This window comes from Arachis ipaensis, chromosome B08, assembly GCF_000816755.2.
Source record: "Arachis ipaensis cultivar K30076 chromosome B08, Araip1.1, whole genome shotgun sequence".
In the NCBI taxonomy this organism is placed as follows: domain Eukaryota; kingdom Viridiplantae; phylum Streptophyta; class Magnoliopsida; order Fabales; family Fabaceae; genus Arachis; species Arachis ipaensis.
Window position 1 is genome coordinate 112,835,320 of NC_029792.2, and position 18,763 is coordinate 112,854,082.

The following is an 18,763-nucleotide window of genomic DNA, read 5'->3' on the forward strand; positions in this document are numbered from 1 at the left end:
ATTCTTGGCCAAAGTATGGACTATTATATATTTCTAGAAAGCCCTGGATGTCTACTTTCCAACGCAATTGGAATCGCGCCATTTCGAGTTCTGTAGCTCCAGAAAATCCACTTTGAGTGCAGGGAGGTCAGAATCCAACAGCATCAGCAGTCCTTTTTCAACCTCTGAATCTGATTTCTGCTCAAGTCCCTCAATTTCAGCCAGAAAATACCTGAAATCACAGAAAAACACACAAACTCATAGTAAAGTCCAGAAATGTGAATTTAACATAAAAACTAATGAAAACATCCCTAAAAGTGACTAGATCCTACTAAAAACATACTAAAAACAATGTCAAAAAGCGTATAAATTATCCGCTCATCAAAGAGTTATTTAAAGAATGTGATCACAAGATTATGATTTCCAAGAGTCATGAGATAAATATTAAGGAGCTTTAGGTCTATTCTAAATGGAACTTGAGAATCATGAAGGTTTGATTTGTTAGTGCATAAAGTAAATAATTAAAGAATGATGTTATGAGAGTGAATGAGAATATGTTGTATTTGAGTTAGTTTTCAACCATAACCTCAAGTCAAGGGTATTGTATTAGAGACCTCATACCCGCAAACCGTATGTAATGGCCTAAGCCTAACCCGACAGATATTAAAGTATGTGGAGTAGGAAGTTGAGTTGTGATGTTGGTTATGAGATTAATAATAAAAAATGAGATTTGATTAGAGGCTTACCATGAAAAGTGAGACTGACATCAGATTTATGATGGGAACTTTGATTAAGTTGAGATATATGTAAGAGATTATGATTGATGGTGATGATTATATTATTGATGACACGATTGGTAATGTTGAGTTTAAGGAAACAAGAACAATTATTTGATGATGATTAAACATGATTATCTTGGGTTAAAAGCCCAATTATGTGTGTGATTGATTTGTTTATTGTGCAGAAAATTATAGAAATCAAAACAGGCCCAACAACAAGTTGATAAGGTGATAAACCACTATTTTATGGTATATCTTGGATTGAATTCAGTGGATTTTATCAATTATTCTCACACTTATTCATGTAAATTGCATGCTTTTAAGTTTCCTTCCTAATTTTGTGCTATAATTGAAAACATGCTTCTTTGGCCTTAAAATTGCTAATTTGTAATCCTCTCTTATTCCCATTTGATGTCGTAATATGTGTGTTAAGTGTTTTCAGGTTTTATAGGTTAGGAATGGCTTAGAAGATGGAAAGAAAGCATGCAAAAGTGGAAGGAACACAAGAATTTGGAGATTTGAAAAGATGGCCTCGACGCGCACGCGTGGATGACGCGTATGCGTGACTAGGAATTCGTTCAGTGATGCGTACGCGTGGCTGACATGTACGCTTGACGAGCGTCACGTACTGCAATTAATAGAAAACACTGGGGTGATTTCTGGGCTGCTTTTGACCCAGTTTTAGGTGCAAAAATAAAGACAAGAGGCTGCAGAGTGGAGTTAGGAGAAGGTATTCGATTCACTTTTTCATTCACACATTATTAGGTTTTTGATATAGAATTCTAGAGAGAGAGAGGCTGTCTCCTCTCTCTAGGTTTAGGGTTTCTTCTTTCAATTTCTCCTTAGGTTTAGATTTCAGTCTTATTTTAATTTAGTTTTCTCTTACTTTTATTTGTTCTAGTACTTTAGTTATCTATTTCTCTCATTGATTTTTTTATTTTGCCCATTTAGTTTATGAACTCTTGTGTTGCTTTTAATTTTCTTTTTAATGCAATTTTATGTTTCCATTGTCTTTTTTATGTTTGCCTTGGTCTCTTATTGCTTTCTTGCTTGTGTTAGTTATAGCTTCTATTAATTCTTGCATTTTATGATGTTTTTCTTTATTGCATTCTATGTGTTTGATGAAATGTCTTTTTAGCTATAGAGTAGATTTTTCTATTCTTGGCTTGGGTTGGTAACTTGGGTGACCTTGAGTTGCTAATGCCCAAGTGATTGATGGTTGATGTCCATTGACACTAGCTTTCACTAATTCGATTAGTGAGTGGCTAGGACTTATGGATTGAGAATGATGAAGCTCATTTGACCTTCCTTCAATTGTTAGAAGATGACTAAATGAGATTGATCCCTACAACTATCATATTGTGGTTAGTGACAAGGATAGAGATCCTTAACCATTAACCCTTGCCAAGACTTTTTTTACCATTTGAGTTTTCCTTACCTTCTTGCTATTTACATTTCTTGTTCCTTATTTCAAAACCCCAAAAAGAAGTACATCATAACCAATAATAAACATACTTCCCTGTAATTCCTTGAGAGACGACCCGAGGTCTAAATACTTCGTTTATTTTTATTGGAGTTTGTACTTGTGACAACCTAATTGAACGTTGATTGAGGTTTAATTGTCGGTTTAGATCTATACTTGCAACGAAGTTATTTTGAGAAATTCTTTATTGACATTTTTCCTCCGTCAAGTTTTGGCGCCGTCGTCGGGGACTTGCAAACGTGTGCCTTGTTATTGGTTATATGTTAATATTGTAAATATCTTGATTTTTTTGGTGTGTTTGTTAGTTTTTGCTAGTTTTAGAACTTTGTTTGCTTAATTTTTGTTAGTATTTGTTTTTATTTTCTCTCGCCATCATGAATTCTCACCCCTTTAGCTATGAGTGTGGTTATAATTATGTTGTAGGAAGTGGAGATTACAATGAAGGCTTGCATCAAGTATGGGACAATCAAAGATGGGAGGAGCCACAAGGATTTGATCAACCCTCTTGGCAACGACCTCCTCCAATGTACTATGAGCAACAACCATTACATGATGCATACCAAGACAACGGTTATGGTGTACCTCTTTGTGATAATCAACAACCACCACCATATACCTGTGAACCCTCTCCTCAATATAGCCCTCAACCACTATACTCACAAGCCCCATTTTACCAAATACCATCCTATGACCCATATCCATCATACAACCAACCTTCCTTACCTCACCCTTGTGACCATTATGAATGAAAATCTATAGAACCACAACAATTCCAACACAATTACTCCCAAGAACTACCACCTCAATATACACCACCTCCATATTTCCACCAAGAAGAATAACACCTTCCTGTTATGAACTCTTTCTCCCAAATAATGAACCCTCCTATCCACCCCAAGCCCCAATGGATGATTCTCCCACTTTATTACTTCAAGAGCAACGTGAAACTCAAAGGAGGACACTAGAATTCGTGGCTACCTTGACCGAGGTAGTAAACACTTTGGCCTTCTAATACTCATGCACTCAAAGCACTCCCATTGCCAATTGTGGAGAATCAATAGAAGAGTGTAACATGAAGGAGAGATTAGAAACTCCGGTGGAGAACAAGGAGTGTGATTTTGTATTGGAACAACTGGAGGAAGCTATAATTATTGAAGAGGAAGAAGTGGTTGAAGACTTAGGAAATGTGGAACCTCCATGGGAATCCCAAGTCATAGAACCTCCCTCCAAGAAGCTTGAAATTGATGTTGAGGAGAATAGGGCACAACCTCCGAGGCATGTTCCCTATGAAGAATTGGGCGGAATAGATCAAGAGGCAAATTTCCTTGGTGATGATGACCATGAATCAAGTCTTCATAGTGATGAATTTGCATCTGCAATTGAACTCCTTGAGTTTGAAGAACCTTCTCTGATTGAATTTGAAAGTGATGTTGAGGTAGACCTTTCTCAACCTCCAACTTATAACTTGAGTGACAGGGAAGAATTAGAAGAACTTAAAAAGGGAGCAGTTGAAGTAGAAGAAGCTTGCAAATAGGTGGAAGAATTCAAAGAAGAGCACAAGGGAGTGGAGCTTGCAAGGTCATTAGAAACACCTCTCCCCAAGCCATTACCATCCAACACAACATTCAAGTGGGTAAAATTCCTATCCTTAAACTTTACTTTTCCACTTGAATATGCTTTGTTAGAAACGGATGAGTAACTTAGATCTCTTTGTGGTTTTAAGAGTAAAAAGGAGATGGTTAGTAGTTGGCAACACAATCCTAGGTTCATTATGGTTAGAAGTTCATGGTCTAAGTGCAATGATAGGTATAGTTCTCAATTGATTGGGTCTAGGAAGATGTCTTGGTGCTTAAATGAGAATTCTTCAACTTTGTCACCCGAATGGAAGCATGAAGATAAAGAAGGACGGGTGATGACAAACAAGGTTTGGGACCGCGGAATACACCTCAACCATCATCAATCCTGGGGCCTTGTCACTTGTTCAAATTTTCTTGAAAGCTTGATGTGCCTAGTTTGGGATCCCGGTTGATATTGGAAATGCAAACATTGGTGGGGATTCAAAAAAGAGTTCAAGCATAAGCCACCCTAGCAAGGACCCCACAAAATGTCCAACTTAAGGACAATAACTAAAAGTGCTAGGTGGGAGACACCCCACCATGGTAAATTCTTCCTATTTTCTCTTTTATTTATATTGATAATAAGTTGAATTTTCATTTTTAGTTAGGTTTATTTAGTTTACATTGTGATTTCGCTTGTTTATTAACGTTTGGCATTACTTTGATATCTTGTTAGTTTATTATAAAAAAAAAGTCTCACGCGTGCGCATGGCCAACGCGCACGCGTCATATTGAATGCTCCAACCTTTGGTACAAAAACCAGAGAGTTGCGCTGGAACCATGCGGGTGGGGTGCCAGGCGCACAACCCAACCCACCCGCGCGCCTCGCTGACGCGTACGCGTCATTTGCATTTCGGGCCACCTACGCGTAAGCGTGGACGACGCGCACGTGTCGTATGATAATGCTGCCATCCCTTGTACATAAACCAGAGAGTTGTGTTGGAATGCTTCCATTTTCGTGCATCTAGCACGAACACTTATCACGCGTACGCATGACCGAGGCTTACGCGTCGTCTCCTCTTTTCTACTTCCCACGCGTACGCGTGGGCGACGTGCATACCCGTGGGCGAAGCGTACGTGTTACCTTCTTCTTTTGCACCCCATGCGTACGCGTGAGTGACGCGTCCGCGTCGCATCCCCGCGCTGTTTCATTCCCCGTTTCTTTCTTCTCTCTTTTTTCTTCACTTCTTTCCTACTTCTTCTGCTTCTTTCTTCCTTTCTTCTTCCTTCCTCCCATTTCTTTTCTCCCTTTCTTACTTTTTTATTCTCCCTCTCTTCAACATTCCACTTCTCATTGTTATCCTCTTTCTTTTCCTTTGCTTATTGCATTCGCATATTTTCATTCATTGCATTTTAAGTTTGCTATTTTTCTATTGGTGTTGAATTTTCTTATTCAACTGTTGAATACTACATGCATTATTTTGGTGCCTCATGACTTGTTTCATATTGATTGGGTAATAAAAATTTTAGATCAATGCTTAATCTCTATTGCTACTTGTGTTCTTTGTGCATTGATATGAACTCACATTGTCTTTCATGACCTTCTTTTTCCTACCCATTGTTGCAATTCTTACACCGTTGATATGCCCTTTGCTTCCATTGTTTTCTCACTGACATGTTGTAGCTACCATGTAGTTGAGAACCCCATTCTTATTTGGCATTAGCCCCACCCACATTCTATTTGCTTTATTTTTGGGCTTATTCTTCCGTCTTTTTCTCCCCTTTCAGGATGGCCACCAAGAAAGGAAATGGAACACTTCTAAATGAGGCAAAAAATAAGTTCCTCTGCACAATCCTTTGCAGATGCTCATCAGTTGTAGCAACCCTATTCCACTTAGCTCGTATTTGCATGCACCGAGGATGGTGCAATCTTTAAGTGTGGGAAGGTCGAGGACCGACTTCCATGGGTAACTACTTTATTTTCAACACCAATTCTTAATTTTCTTTGTTAGTGAGTTGTTACATTGCATGATAGATTGTATGTGTAGTTAGTTGCTTGCATTTAGGTACTACTTGGTTGAAGTAATAATTTCTTTTCCAAGAAACTATTTTCTGGCACTTCACTAATTTGAATTAAAATCTTTGAATTTGCTTGAAGTTTTTTTTGGAACATGGTTTTAGAGCTCGAACACACAAACCCAGTGAGATTTTGAACCTATTTGATTGGTTGCATCTTATCAACCAATGTTTTGTTTTGGTGTGTGTTGTTCTCTCTAAAATTGTGATCTTTGTCTTGCTTGATTCTATATTTTCATTGTTTGATGTATGCATGCACTTATGTGATTGAGGCCCTTGTTTCACTAAGCTCATATACCCAAACGGCCTTACCCTTTTATTATCCTTTGCAAACCAACGTTGAGCCTATTTGACCCCATCCGTTCTTTATTTTAGCTCATCACTAACTCTAAGCGGAAAACAATGAATATTCTTAATTTAAATCCTTGGTTAGCTTAGACTAGTGAGAGTGTTCATGATTTAAGTGTGGAGAAATTGGGTTTGGGAACATTTGGTTTAGGAATTGGGTATGTTATACTTTTTGTGAAAATGTGAAAAAGATAGTTGAGCACATGAACATGCATTTAATACCTTAATCATAGGCATTGATTTCTCATATATGTATATCCACCACATATATATATATATATATATATATAAAGAAAAAAAAAGAAAAAAAATCAATAAAAGGGGACAAAATGTCCCAAAGTAAATGGTGGTAGCAATGCATATGTATTGTAATCAAATTTGGGATGCATGAATATGTGCAAAAGATAGTTAATGGGTAGTTAGGTTTTGTATTTTGATTACATGGAGTGTCTTAGATTAGGTGGAAAATTTAGGTTAATCAAGGATTCAGATTTTAGTCTACTTAACCAAATACATTCTTGCCTTGACCCTAACCCCATTACAACCCTTGAAAAGACATCTTGATATGTGTATTCATGCATTAAATTTTTGTTGATTGGTAGAAGAAGAGCAAGCCTTAGAAAGCAAGGTTAGTAGAGAACCGAGAGAATCGACCCTCAAACACTAGAGTGATTAAAGTTTATACACTTCCGGTGAGGGTTCGATGCTCGATTCTTTATTCCTAGCTTTCACGAGCTTTCTTCTTGCAAGTCTATTTGTACTTCATTTTATGATTTGAATTAGTGGAATCCAGCTCATATTTGTTCTTGGAAGATTTATTGACTTTTAACCAAGTAGGTAGAAGCATTTAACATGTAGTTGCATTCATATAGATAAGTTACATTGCATAAGTCTCACCATTTTCCCTTCACTCTTTTGGTTCCCTTGAGCTTAGTATGAGGACATGCTAATGTTTAAGTATGGGAAGAATGATAAATCACTATTTTATGGTATATCTTGGATTGAATTCAGTGGATTTTATCAATTATTCTCACACTTATTCATGTAAATTGCATGCTTTTAAGTTTTCTTCCTAATTTTGTGCTATAATTGAAAACATACTTCTTTTGCCTTAAAATTGCTAATTTGTAATCCTCTCTTATTACCATTCGATACCGTGATATGTGTGTTAAGTATTTTCAGGTTTTATAGTGCAGGAATGGCTTAGAGGATGGAAAGGAAGCATGCAAAAATGGAAGAAACACAAGAATTTGGAGATTTGAAAAGCTGGCCTCGACGCGCACGCATGGATGACGTGTATGTGTGACCGGTGTAGTAGACAAATGGTGTGTACGCGTGGCTGACACGTATGTGTGACGAGCATCACATGCTGCAATTAACAGAAAACGCTAGGGGTGCTTTCTGGGCTGCTTTTGACCCAGTTTCAGGCCCGAAAATAAAGACAAGAGGCTGTAGAGTGAAGCTGGGAGAAGGCATTCGATTCACCTTTTCATTCACGCATTATTAGGTTTTAGATGTAGAATTCTAGAGAGAGAAGCTCTCTCCTCTCTCTAGGTTTAGGGTTTCTTCTTTCAATTTCTCCTTAGGTTTAGATTTCATTCCTATTTTAATTTAGTTTTCTCTTACTTTTATTTGTTCTAGCACTTTAGTTATCTACTTCTCTCATTGATTCCTTTATTTTACCCATTTAGTTTATGAACTCTTGTGTTACTTTCAATTTCCTTTTTAATGCAATTTTATGTTTCCATGTCTTTTTTATGTTTGCCTTGGTTTCTCTTATTGCTTTCTTGCTTGTGTTAGTTATAGCTTTTATTAATTCTTGCATTTTATGATGTTTTTCTTTATTGCATTTTATGTGTTTGATGAAATGTCTCTTTTAGCTATAGAGTTGATTTTTCTATTCTTGGCTTGGGTTGGTAATTTGGGTGATCTTGAGTTGCTAATGCCCAAGTGATTGATGGTTGATGTCCATTGACACTAGCTTTCACTAATTCGATTAGTGAGTGGCTAGGACTTATGGATTGGGATTGATGAAGCTCATTTGACCTTCCTTCAATTGTTAGAGGATGACTAAATGAGATTGATCCCTACAACTATCATATTGTGGTTAGTGACAAGGATAGAGATCCTTAACCATTAACCCTTGCCACGACTTTTTTTTACCATTTGAGTTTTCCTTACCTTCTTGCTATTTATATTTCTTGTTCCTTATTTCAAAACCCCAAAAAGAAGTACATCATAACCAATAATAAACACACTTCCCTGTAATTTCTTGAGAGATGACCCGAGGTTTGAATACTTCGGTTTATTTTTATTGGGGTTTATACTTATGACAACCTAATTAAATGTTGATTGAGGTTTAATTATCGGTTTAGATCTATACTTGCAATGAAGTTATTTTGAGAAATTCTTTACCGACATTTTTTCTCCGTCATAAGGCCCAATAATGCTTTAGGCCCATAAGCACTCAACTCACTTATTCATGGCCCAAGGGAATAGTTGTTGATCACTAACCATAACAACACATTCCCATCTGAACCAAATCTTATGTAACCAAACTCAATCTCTCTCTTTTTTTTCTCTACCCACGTGATTACTTCTAAAAGTAAGCAAGAAAAGGTAGCTCGAACTAGGACTCAAATAAAAAAGAAAATGTGATTACCAAAATCAAAAAACAAAAGGGAAAGAAGAAGAAAGTCAGAAGCTAGAGCACAAAAGCAAAGGTAAATCAGAAAATCGTTTCCATTTCTATGCTTATTGTTGCTTGTTGAAGATGCTTTTCTCCTACATGCACCGAACGAAAAACTTGAAGAAAATGAAGGTTATGAAGCTCTGCTACAAGTCAAGGGTTAAGAACCAAACTTAGAGCCAAAGTCTTGATGAATGGCTTAGATCCTTGAAGAAATTTGAAAAAGAAAGAAAGAGAAGCAGCTAGGTAAGAATGCACGTTAAATTTAATCACTGTTGCTGTCCCATCTCTCTTCTGCACTGCTGCTGTTGTGTTATTTGGAAAAGAAGAAGTCAAAGTTGTTCAAACCAAGTTTCAAGCTCTAGAAACTTTACTCCTCTATTAAAAGGGTAAACAATCAGAGATTGGAGTAGGAGTGAGCACAACAAGTTTAGGTCTTCATAGCTTTCAATCTATCATTTCTTCTCCTTCATGAGTTTACATTAAATTTTTTGGTATTCAGTGTTCATCTTTCTTTGTTTCTTTTCAATGGAAAAAGGCATTAAGTGAGGAATTAGTAAAAGCCATTGATAGAAAAGGCAAAGAGATTTATTTGAAAAAGCCAGAAAATTATGCCAAACTCTTTTATATGTTTTTCTGTTTTGTACACATGATCCTGAGGGGATTTTCTTGCTATGTTGGATGAGCACTTCATGGTTAAAAGTCTAGAAAGTGAACCTAGCCAAATCTAGCTTGGGTAAAAGATGGATCTATCCCAGATAGGATTGGGTTGAATCCTAGCAAAATTAATGTTTATAATCATTGTAAATGTTAGTAAAAATTCCACCACTATTGTGAAGGAGACTAGATGTAGGTCACATTGCACATGGTGACTAAATCAGGATACATGGCTGTGTGATTTTCTCTTCTCTACTCTTTTTTGGTTTTCCTTCGATGTGAGACAAAATAAAAGTGTCTCTTGCATTGCCTAGTTCATAGAAGTCACATCTATTCAAAAGCAAAGAGTTTCTCTATTCCTGATTGCATCATGAAAAGACAAAATTAAAATTTTCTCCTAAAATGTCAACTTGGCAGACTTAACAGCAACTAAGTTCCAAATCCAGTAAGAAGCGAAAAGCAAAAGAAGTTAAAAAAGAGGCTATAGATTCAACCTCCCTTCTCTAGGCCATTTACAAAACTTCAGGTAATAATGATGAATTTAATTATGATATTTTGGTTGAGGATGACTATTGATTGGCAAGGATGGAGGTTTTTCACGCTTGCGTGATTTTGACTGAGATATGACTATTGATTGGCAAGGATTTGGGTTTTGTCCTGCTTGCGTCACTGATGAGACACCTGCACCTGGCAAGGATGGTGATTTTGTCCTGCTTGCTCAGTGCTACAGTGGAGATGTGGAGATGGTGGTTTTGTCCCGCCCACATTCTTTCTGATTGTAAAGGTGGCCGGGCATTAAATCCCTGGATTAGCTAGCCTCCAAGAGAAGGTGTCAAGGCACTCTCCCTTGGAGACTGATTTGTGATAAATATGATATTTTCCTCTTGGGAATGCATGATAGAAAGACTATATCTGGGTTAATTACCGAATGTGTCAGGTCTGGCAATATAACCGACACATGAGCTCACAGCCAGTAGGACAGGCATGCATCATATGCATTTGTTTGAATTATTTGGGTGTGCATTTGATTATTGTATTGTGTTTATGTGTTTTATCTAAATATGTGCTACGTGTTATGTGCTTTATGTGTTCTTGCTTTGTGTGCTTTGATTGTTTGATTTGATTGTGTTTGCTAGTGTACAGAGGTGATGAAGGTTAAGGCGGATTGACTTTAGGATTCCCCTTAAACTAGTTTGTGTGTTGAATGTATTAGAAAAAAGAGATAGTAGTTTATTGGATAAAAATCCTTAGGTGTTTCTTTGACCCCTAAAGAAAATATTTAAATATTTATTATGTTTTTTCTGAATCACATATGACTAAGGAACATTTAAATATGAAATTGTATATAAGTGAAAAGTGATTTGAAAATAAGAAATAAAGAGCGCAAGCTTTTATAAAGATAAGCTTTCTTGAGACAGGCATTGACAAGGTGTATTTATTTCTATCACTTTTGTGGCATTTCCTTTTCCTACTGAAGACCGTGTGGTTTAGTTCTTACCTCTATATCCAATATTTTTCAAGAAACAGATGACATTGCCTTCAAAGAATTTATGGAGTATTGGGTATGCTTTATTTGTTTTCTTAGATGTTCCCTCGCCTTTGTTATTGTTATAAATTATTGTAAAGAGGGATAGGAATTATAATTATATAATATATGTATGTATAATACTTGTATAAGCTACTCTTCCTGTAAATAAAGAATATTATGATTATGTGGTTGTATTTATGTGTATATGTATATTTGTATGATTTGTCTTTAGAAAAAAAATGTCTTCTAGCTAAGCTTTGTTTTTTGTTAGACTCCTACATATTATATATATAAGTCACGTAATATCCTCGCTATCAGAGTGGCCCAATCAGATGCGTGACATTTTGGTGATGAGGGTGTTACAACTCTCACACTAATTATGAAGTTTAATATTTTGTAATGAAGTATGTAAAGGAAGTAGATATTTGATAGTTGTTAGAATTTTAATTCATGTATTAGGAATTCATGGGTAGTTGTTATGACTTTAATTTATGGTACTTTGTTAGAATGTTGTCATGTGATTAAAGTCTATTTTTTTGGTGACAAGTTTATATATGTTTGATTGGTTGATTAAAAATTATATACATAATTTTTTTTGTCGTTGTCTAAATTACTCTTTCAAACTATGATCTAAAATTATATATGAATTTTGTAAGGTTTTATTAGGAAGATTAAAGAAAGGAAAACAATAGGTTACTGAACAAACTTATAGCTACACTTAAAAGGAGTGGTCATATTATATAGTAGTCATCAACAGCTATGCTCGAAAAACATAGCCATAACCACAATATTGGCATGCTTCAAAAGTAGCCATATCTTCGACTATTGGCACGCTTCAAAAGCGTAGCCATATCTTCCATATACGACCACGCTTTTAAGCATGGCAATCGATAAAAGCATGGCAAAAAATAAAGCGTGTCAATAGATCAACAAAAGCGTGGTGATAGAGCAACGGGAATGCTTGTAGATGTGACCTTATCAAAAGTGTGCCAGTAGCTCAAAACGAGTGGCTATCGCTATGCTTTTTTCAACTTTTGTCCATACTTTAAAAGCGTAGCAAAAACGTTGTTTTCTTGTAGGTTTTTAAAGATTTATATTGGAATATATTTATATTGTGTGTATTTATTTATAATTTTATATATTACTATAATTTGGTTATTTCAATTGAAATATATTCAAATTGGTTAAAACTCTAAATCGATAAATAAGTTGTTAGAGCGATTTGATGATTGGTTCAGTTTTCAAAACCATGACATATGCTTTCATTTTTTGTGATGGAAGAAATTCTTTCACCTCTACTTGACCGCAACGTCAATTATGTGACAAGATTAGTCATTTTGCTTAGAATTGTTATCACAGGTTTGATCATTCTTTTCCTTGCTCAAAGTTCTAGCACCTATATCTCTTCTCGAAAATCAAGAGAAAATCCTTCCCTTAGATCATCTTCTCGTTCCTCTACTCCACCTCTACCATCTTTATCATTCCACAATCCACAAGCATGCTATATTGTTCCTTCATCTGTCTCTAATGCTGTCTAACACCCTAACACTGATGCCTCCAATTATGTAACTTCAAATTTTACAAATCTTTTCTCTAGCACTGATGAGCTAAAAGTAAAGCTCGCGGATACTGGAAAGTGTACCAGATCGTTCAAGTAATACCACAATGAGTGAATATTGTTCCCACAAGGATTAACGAATTGAGCACACAAATGTCGAGTTGAATAACTAATTAGATCAATAAAACCTGGATTGATGAATGTTAAAACTTGCTGAAAACTTAAAAGGCTTGAATGTTAGATATGCTTGAGGACAGTGAACGTATGGTTGATTGAAAGAGAATATATAATGGAGAAGTCAAGGGTTTCGAAGATGTTTAAGTCCTTAGAAAGACCAAACTTTGTTTTCCTATTCTAAAGCATGCAGAGATCTTTTCACAACAAATCTTAATTAACCGATTTCCAATATCTTGACTCCTCGGTTTTTCTTCAGTTAACTAACAGCCAATGTCTTGGTTAATAAATTAATCAAAGAGGTTAAGTGCAAAATCTGATTTAGTTCCTCATAAGATTCAAAAGTAGTCCTTAGGTCAGATTATATGTCACATATTCAAGCTAGTCCTGTCCGATTGAATCTTATGAGAAAAGACAATTTTCAAAAGTTGTCCTATTCCGAATTATATGTCACGTATTCAAAAATAGGGTGATTGAAAATCATGTATTATGTCGCACACTTTAAAAACCACTATGTCTAGTTGATCCAAAAATTCATGTGAAAGAGTTTTCAAGCATAATTCGGATATTAGTTCTGTCGAAGCAATAAGCAAATTCAAAACGGAATTAGCATGCCTGTCGACATTACTGATCCTTTAGGGATGAAGCACGAAGCACTCAATCATAAAACAGATCAATGCAATACTTTAAAATGGAAGAAAACTTAGATTAATAATTCATAGAATCATAAACATACCTCCTAACCCTTTAATAAAAGGATTAGTTACTCATAGTGAATTGAAAAACAAAGAAAAGGAAAAGAAGAAGAAGAGAGGCACGTGAGGGATCCGATGATCCTCCCCCCGGATGCCTTTCCTTGTGAACAATATTCACTTATTTATATCCTAGGTTTACCTAAACTTCAAATTCAAAAACTAAATCTTTATCTTATCCTTTTGGAAGAATAAAATAACTGATAACAATAATTCAAAGCCTAATCAAAACTAATTCAAATCAAATCCTATCTTATAGAATTTTCTACAATCTTAACCAAAATTACATCTTCCAGGGGAGAATGAGCTTGCTTGGTATGTAATTTGGGCTCTTGGGCATGCCACTTATTGTCTGAGCGTGCCACTTGCTGTCTAGGCTTGTAACATAGCCTATGGGTATTCTTCAAAGGCGTTACACGCCTATTTTAGGAGTTACATACCATGCCCATTTTTGTTGATTTTAAGAGCTGAAAGGTGAGGGTCGTTCATGGCTCAAACTGAATGTCCACCATAAACATATGTATATGGTTTTGAAGTACCAAATGTTAGCATTCTAATGCCGCTAGAACTGCCTCATTTGGACATCTCTAGCTCAATTTATTATCACTTGAGTATGAAGAGGTCAGAATTGACAGCATTTATAAATTTGCTTCCCAGGGGTTTGCTTCTGAAGGGCGTGGCACACCCCCTCTTCAAGCGTGGCACGCCCTTCTTGATCTTCTCATGGGCGTGGCATTCCTCTTCACTTGGTTCTAAGGCATGGCACACCTAGCTTCTCTTCCTCCAAGGCGTGGCACGCCTTTGCTCGCTCCTTGTTCTTGGGCGTGGCATCCCCTTCCACTTGGTTCTAAGGCATGGCACGCCTAGATTTTCTTCCTCAAAGGCGTGGCACGCCTCTGCTCCTTGTTCCTGTGCATGGCATGCCTTGTTCTGCATCTCCTTGGAGCGTTGTACGCTCCTGTTGAGGTGCGACACACTACTTCAGCTGTCTTGTTGCATGGCTTTGCATAGCTTTGATCCTTACATGCTTGGCTCTTGGCTTTTGATGCAATGCTTGCCCCTTTGAACAAGCTTCCTTTGCTACTTGATTTCTCTTTCTTTTAACTATGTTTCTGTGAGAACACTTAACAAATACCTTAGTAGCAAAAAGATACTTAAAAGTAATGAGATTAGAAGATAAAACTGTAATTAAATCTAAGAAAACAAGAAATTAAAGCAAGAAAAACTACTAAAATTGAGAAGCATCATAACACCAAACTTAAAACTTTGCTTGTCCCCAAGCAAAAAAAAAAAGAAAAGAAAAGAATTGGATTTAATGAAGAAGAATTAAATCTCCTTGAAAGCTTGTTTCCATCTTAATCAACGGGATTTAATAGCCTTGTGATCATAAAAGAATTTTTTTCTTTTTAATGAATCTTGAAATGTTGGGAGTGAAGAATTCTTAAAAACTTAGGTGATGGAATTATGAGATCCTTCTTTTAAGTTTTGATTCATCCTTGAATCACTTACTTTACATTTATAACCGAGAGAGAATTTTCAATTGTTAGCCCTAAGTGCTTCGTCTCAAGGAAGCTTTTGATAATAAGCTTTCAATTGATAATCTCGTGCCAGTTGGCCCAAGTTACTAGGTGATAAATCACTCCTCAGATCTAACTACCCAAGTCTCTCCTTGACACGGGTGTACCACAAGCATATAGCTAAAGATTTAATCCCAGACATCGATGTCAAGAGCCTCTTTGGACTTCTAAATGTTTTGTCTCAAAGCGGCTCTTGATCGTGAGCTTTCGATTGATAATCCCGAGCTAGTAGGCCCAAGTTATCGGGAGATGAAGCACCTCTATGATCTAATTGCCCAAACCTTTCCTTGGACAATAAACACCACAGGCACATACTAGGCTCTTTGCCGTTGATGCTTAGAACTTTATTAATCTTTGAATCTCTTTTGATCTTTTCATATTTCATTTTTTTCTTACTGTCTCTTTTCATATTTCATTTTTTCAGAGAGCTCATAATACTTCTCTAAACTTTTGTTTATGAAGAATCATTCTTCCTGTTCATTTGAGACCATTCACATGTTATCACATTCCATGGAATACAATCACAAGTCATGGACCACCACTTTATATAACAGGACTCTATTTAATAGATTTAACATTCCTCTATCAAATCCATTCTTTTTCATGATGATTAGAAAGCTCAGAGGATAAACATAGTAATAGGCATGGATATTACAATAGGGAAACATGCATGATGCAAAGACAAGGAGAAGAAAAAATAAAAAGGAAACTTAAAAGAAAGAAATACTAACCATCATACACAAGTTTTACCATAATTATTCTTTATCCTTGTTGCTCTTTTCATCGTCATTCTTGGTTTTGGTTGCAATACCAAACTTAGAGTTTGGCCATGTACAGATTGGTGAACACCAAATTTAGGGTTTGGACATATTATCAGGTGGTGAAGAGTATGGAGGAACATAGAATGCTAAGTATGTATTGTGTTAAAACAATGATGGTAGCAAAAACTTTTAAAAACTAGTTTTGAAAATTAAAATCAACAAAGAAAAACCATGAATAGAGGACAGAATTTAACTAAGACTTGGCTTATTCATTGAAATGTTTTTTTTCTTTTTTTTTTCCAATTGGTTAAAAGAAAGGACCTTAATGGGGCAGAGAAGAAAGTACTCACTGATTTAGTTGCTTCCAACAATATTACTACCTCTTTGTGAATAGCCTCGTTTGTTGTTGCATTAGGCTTTCTCTGTGCTTGCATGAGAGGTATGTTCATTCAAAATTGTTTGCATGTGTTAGAGTGATGAGTATTAAGTCTGAGTCAAATCATATCCAAGAGTCTTCTGATAAGTGGGCCACCTTTTGCAAAGACTTAGTACCTATCGGGACTAGTGGCAACCCCCAAAGCCACTACGAAGCAAAGAAGTTAGTTTTGAATCACTGCAAGAAATCGCTAAATACCGTCAGATTTACCATCAGCTTTAGTGGCAGACGTTAACAGCGGGTTTATCGGTGGATGTGGCAATAAATTTATCAAATAAAAAGATTACTATCGGATTTGATATTCCAATGGTAAATTCGCTGGTAATAATTGGAGGAAAAACAAGAAAAATTGGCATTGAGATTGCCGTGGAATTTACCGTCAAATTTATTCTCCAGTAAATCCCAATTAATGGAATGCCACGTTTTGGTCATACGCAATGCATTACCGTCGGATTTATCCGACGGTAAATCCGACGGTCAACCTAACCTAAATTCAAAATACACAGCCTTCTCCCCTCACTTTTGAAAACACCATTCTCTCTCCCCCATTCTCCTATCTCTTCTCTCTCCCCTGTAACATCCTCTGGCAGCACCTCCAGCCACCTTCCGCCATGTCTCTCTTTCGTTGTCTAGGTAGGTTGCCCTCATCCCTCTCCCCATTCCATTATGTTTTCATTTTTTAACAACAAACTAACCCCCTTTTTAGTCGAGGTTCCACCTCTCTCTTCCCCTCTCCACAAACCACAGAACCGCAACTGACGAGTCCTCCATTCTTTCCTCTTTCTTCCTCCTAGTCGAGATCACCGCTGGCATTGACTTGCTTCTGCCGCACCCAGCCTCACCGCAACCGACAACATCAGAATACGGCCTTGCTTTCCTCGCTCCAATGACCTCCCTGCTGCCGCAACCTCCACCAACTGCGGCTGTCATAGTGCAGCTACTACCTCCTCTCTCCCCTATTTTCTTATTTGTTTGTTCTTCAATTAGGTTTTCCGAAGTTCCTTTTAATCTTCTTAGTTTCGATTCAGTAGGGTTTATTTAGATTTCATTTTATAGTTAGTAAATGGATTGGTTATGATTGTTTTTGTGCTGTTAGGTTGCTTTATAGTAGGACTAGTATTAGTTCATAGATAATTAATCATGCTATTAGGATTCTTGTATTTGAGTTTCATTTGATTTGAACTAGAATTGAGCCTTTAGTTAATTTTAAATTCTTGTGATTTAGTTGTTTATACCTTTTTAAATTTTGTTAGTTAATTTTACTTTTATTAAGTTAGTTGATTTCTAGTTTATTAGTCAAATTCTGATTTTCTGTTAGTATATTTAGGTGGTTAGGTTAGGAGTTTACTTTAGATTTTTAGGTTTTGCATTGTTGATGGAAGTGTTTGAGATTATTTTAAGTTTGCTGTGAAATTGCTGCTCCATTCATTTGAACCAACTTGATTAAATTTCTGTTTAATTAGTGGATAAGTTGCTGGATAGTGTTAAATTCTCGCTCTGCTTCCTGATTCTTGCTGCTCGACTTATTGAATTATTTTGAATTGCTCACTATGTTAATTTTGCTGAGAATTTGATGTTGACTTTTGGCATTATGCTATTTTTGGCTTTGTTTGTTGATTAATATTCATTGTTGGATTGAGATTGTGGTTATATTTTGTTACTTGGTATTGCGTTTTGAATATTGGATGTTTATGCATACCAAGTGCTTGTGACATTGTCTTTAAGGATATTTTAGATTTCTGAATTACATGTTGTAGTTAGCCACCATGTGATTTGTTTTCATTATCGTTATTTAGGCAATTATTTTCTTGATTTGTTAATTTGAATAGCAATACAGCAAGGTATAGGAAATACTCAGACTTTAGCTTCTTTATGCTTTCTTATTTTTTGTTTTTAGCTTCCCTATGATTTTTTATTTGTTTAGGGTGTAGGGGTTTATTCAATTTGATGATCTTGTGATTTGTTGAATTAGAATTGGAAATTACATAGGAATTACTTTTTAGATCTATAGCTTTCTGATTTGTCATTGTTTAGCTCCCATGTGAGTGATAGATTCCATTCATGAATAAAGTAGTTTTAAAGTAGAAGAAAAGAGATTAAAAAAAACTTGTTTAGTTTATCTTCTGTATTTAGAATTCTTGTTGTGAACTTTCAACTAAAAATTATAGACAACTTATTATACGAAATTCTAAAACTTTAAATTTTGTTAGTTTAGAAATTATTAAATTTAAATATTTCAAATTATATAATGAATTTTCAAATAAATTTAAAAAAATTAAAATTTAAGTTTATCGTCGAATTTATCGAGGGAAAATTGGGACGGTAACAAGCTCCAGAATTTCACAATTAAAAGTTTATATCTGCCGGTAATTAGCAGCAGACGAAAAAATTCAATGGTAAACAGTTACCA